The sequence below is a fragment of the Orycteropus afer genome, unplaced genomic scaffold (assembly GCF_000298275.1).
Source record: "Orycteropus afer afer isolate SDZICR_OR568_19922 unplaced genomic scaffold, OryAfe1.0 scaffold00081, whole genome shotgun sequence".
NCBI classification, from domain to species: domain Eukaryota; kingdom Metazoa; phylum Chordata; class Mammalia; order Tubulidentata; family Orycteropodidae; genus Orycteropus; species Orycteropus afer.
In genome coordinates this window covers 9,992,351-9,996,662 of record NW_006921668.1, presented here as the reverse complement: position 1 = coordinate 9,996,662, position 4,312 = coordinate 9,992,351, and the positions used below count along the sequence as shown (strand labels likewise).

Genomic DNA, 4,312 nt, shown 5'->3' with positions numbered 1-4,312 from the left:
ATATTTCATTATTAGATAGAGGTGATAGTTGTCCAACATTATGAATGTACTAAATGACACTGAGTAGGACTCTTTAAAATGGTTGATTTGGGGATGTCTGCAGAGGTTCAACTTCAGGCTATACCCCAGGAATACTCCTAGACTTGCAGACGTCCTCTGGACATAGCCAGAAAGATGGTGGGTACATGGTATAAAGCTGAGTTCCTGGATGCCCAGAAGAAGGCCCATTGACTGGAGCAAGAACATCAGGTTAGCCTGAAGCAACTGCATCAGCCTGGTATCTTTTAGTAGAAATTGGATGCTGACAAACATGAGAATGATCCAGAATTAGAAATAAAACCTGAAAAGAAAATATGCCTGGATGGGCATGGTAACAATATTCAAAGATAAACAACCAAATTATGAAGAAAAGATTGAAATATTTTATGAAGAGCATTTACACTTGGATGATGACATTTGATACATATTGGATGGAAGAAGATATTTTCATGTAAGAGATAAAAAAGACAAGTGGATCTAGATTTTCATAGAAAGAGGAGACATGACAACAGTTCCTGCTGAAATCCTTTACCATTTTACTGGATAAAAAGAACTGTGTAAGGCAATGAGAATTTTTGTTAGAGAACCAGCATGGACAGCATACAGCAGGCCCAATAACTATTTAGATGTACAAGGACAGGACATGACATTTTTGGCACAGACAGCATAGTGGTGCTATGTGGAAACTAACTTGTAATGGTCCTAAACATGATAATTAATAGAAAAGTAATTATTTTTTCTTTTCCTTTATATTGTAGGCTTGAGGCTTGCTTATTTAATCAGAAAATTTTTATAGGAAAAGAACAATACAACCGACTGTTATATGGATGGAACTTTGAAAATCTGGACAAACTGCATTCATTTTTTTTTGTAATTAAAACAAGACTAGTGGTTCAGCAGCCCTGTGTGAGTTAGTGCACTCAACTTTAACCTGAATGAAAGCTTAGGCTCCCAAAATGAAACTACTTATGTGATCTATCTGAATATTATTCTTAAACTTATAATTATTATTAAAATATTATTCTTAAAGCCAGATATCAACCAATTCCATGTCTGTCTTAATAAAAACAATAGTTAGAGAACATAAATAACCAAACCCAAGATACTTTTTATCCCAAAATTATGCCAGGAAATGGAGAGTGGAATAGGCTAAGAGCCTTTCATTATGAGGCATACCCTCAATTATTTATGCCAGTTTTCAGTTCAAAATAAAATAAGTGCCTTAATTTTATGCTCAAGGCTTATAGTTACCTCATATCCAGATACATATGGTATTTTTGCCTAGTTACTTAAAATCTCCCATTTAGAATTTTTGTATGATGCTATATGTTGCATAATGCCTAAAGCATTTGAATGTTAACCAGAAGGCTGGTGGGTTTCACCTACCAGCCACTCCTCAGAAGACTGGGCAATCTACTTCCTTAGAGATACCACCTCAGAAAACCAAGGAGAGGTTGCTATGAGTTGAAATTGACTTAACAACAGTGAGCTAGGTTCAGTTGTTTATATGTATATACTTACAAACAGTCATCTGTCAATTTCTTGTATTGTAGTGGCTAGTGTGTTGCTGTGAGGCTGGAGGCTATGCCACTGATATTTCAAACACCAGCAGGGTCACTCATGGTGAAGAAGTTTCAGCAGAGCTTCCAGACTAAGACAGACTGGGAAGAAGGAAGGGATCACCCACTTTTCAAAGAATTGGGCAATGAAAACCTTATGAATAGCAGTAAAACAGTGTCTGATACAGGAATTCTCATAACTGTACCAATAAGCAACATTACAATAAATGGAGAAAAGATTGAAGTTGTCAAAGATTGCATATTACTTGGATCCACAATCAACACCCATGGAAGCAGCAGTTAAGCAATCAGAAGTTGTATTGCACTGGGAAAATCTGCTGCAAACAACCTATTAAAAGTGATAAAGAGCAAAGATGTCACTTTGAAGGCAGAGGTGCACGTAACTCAAGCCATGGTATTTTCAATCACCTCATATGCATGTGAAAGCTGAACAATGCATAAGACAACCAAAGAAGAGTTGATGCTTTTGAGTGTGGTGTTGGTAAAGAATACTGTACTGAAAGTACCATGGACTGTCCAAAGAGCTAACAAATCTGTCCTGGAAAAATTGCAGCTGGAATGCTCCTTGGAAGCAAGAATGGCCAGACTTCATCTCACCTTGATCATGTTGTCAGAAAGGACCATTCCTTGGAGAAGGATATCATGCTTGGTAAAGTGTAGGATCAGAGAAAGAAGAAATGACCTTCAACAACATGGACTGACACCATAGCTGCAATGATGGGCTCAAGTATAGCACGGATTGTGAGGATGGCACAGGACTGGGCAGTGTTTCATTCTGTTGTACCTAGGGTTGCTGGGAGTCGGAGCCAATTCAACGTCACCTGACAACACAAACAACATATTATGTAATTAATTTAAATAGAATCTATGTTAGTATTTTTTCAACATGAGATTTCTATGCTAAACTTGCCTCCTATGACTCTTTCACAATCAATTCTTTGAATTTTAATAAGAAAATTAGTATATTATATTTTTACTTAACAATTATGAAATACAATTCTGCCTAATTTATTATAATCATATAAAGGCCAAATCAACCTAATGTTTTAGAAGAGCAGTTTGTTTTAAAATAATTTTTTGAAATTAGGTAAATACCTTCATGTTAGCATTAATGTCTCATTACCTCCACATTGGTCTTTGGGATTATTTTCCCAATGCACAGAGGATGTCAAGCATTAGACATTTAGGTAACTTCTTTCTGAATTTTAAGATGAGGCAGTCTGCTTCCATAAAGATTTCCAGCCTTGGAAACCCTTCATTCTACACTGTCCTAAAGGGTCACTATGAGTCAGAATAGATTCGATGGCAGTGGGTCTGGTTTTGTTTTTTGAATTTTAGAATGAAAATAGTTTCAGGCAGCATTACAAGAGCATAAATATCCCAGGACTTTCTTTCATCAAATATTATTTTATATCAATAATTAAAATAGGTGCTGATCTGCTGATTTTTCATTTTATTTTATGGTTTCATTTCTAAATGGTCATTATAAATGAAATATATTTGTTTTTAAGAATTAAATGTGAAAAAGAGTTAAAAAAGTGGTTAATTTTATGTTATGTATATTTTATCAGAATCATAATTCACTAAAATGAAATGAATGAATATATAAAAATTCAATAGAATACAACCAAATGAGAAAATGCACTCCTGTGGAGTCTGATCTGACTCATAGTGACCCCTCCTTGGGTTTCAGTATCACCATGGAAGTAGATTGCCCAACCTTTATCTCAATAAGAATTAACTAAAATGAAATGAATGAATATATAAAAACTGAATAGAATCCAACTGGATAATTTAAACTTCTAAATAATTATACAAAATGTATATATGCTACATCATACTAAAACACTAGTACAAATAATCTGGCCAGATTTTGTATGAATACTGCACTTCTGACCTCCAGGACTGTGCATCACACATTTATTTACTTTCACTCAGTCAGTGCTCTCCCACCTGCAATGATCCATGAGCTGGATACTATCCATCTGTTCCACTATCCAGAGTCCAGCACCCTGGAGTATATGGTACATCTCACTTGTCTTTAATCTCTGCATTACTGGGAGAGCTGAAATAATGCACTTCAAAGAAACAATTAAGTTGGTGTTCTAATGTTATATGTTTTATATACTTTTATTTAAAGTGCTCTTTTGTTGTAAAAAAGCCATGATCTCTAGTTTCCTATTTGGAGTATTGATGAAAATCAATGATTTGATAGAACACTCTTTACAGTGGGTACAGTAACATCTCTCAATCATGCTGTCTAAAAAAGAGATGGAAATTAAAAGCACTGTTTCATATATAGTTATCAAAAATATAGTTCCACTGTGTGTGTATGTGTGTGTGAGAGAAAGACAGGCAGACAGAGAGAGACAGAGACTGAGAAAAGGGGAGAGAAAGGAAAGGAAGAGGAAGGGAGAGGTGGAGAGAAAATAAATTTACTGGCATTGGGCATTACTCATCCCAAACTATATGGTCCTAATCCCTAAAATTTTCTTCTGATCATGTGGATGACTTCCAGCTTTCTCCCTACCTTAAAAGAGTTATTAGTTGCCATCAGTCCGCTCTGACTCATGGCAACTTTATGTATAATCAAATGGAACGTTGCCTGGTCCTGTGGCAACTTCATGATTATTAAGGTAATTTATTCCATTGTTGCAACATTATGTCAACTCATCATTGAGAATTTCCCTTGT

General features: G+C 35.4%; 1 pseudogene; it reads left to right on the top strand.

Annotated features, from left to right (window-relative positions):
- The first annotated feature begins 174 nt into the window (after window positions 1–174).
- On the top strand, window positions 175–709 carry LOC103197599 (annotated as a pseudogene).
- Window positions 710–4,312: the final 3,603 nt, after the last annotated feature.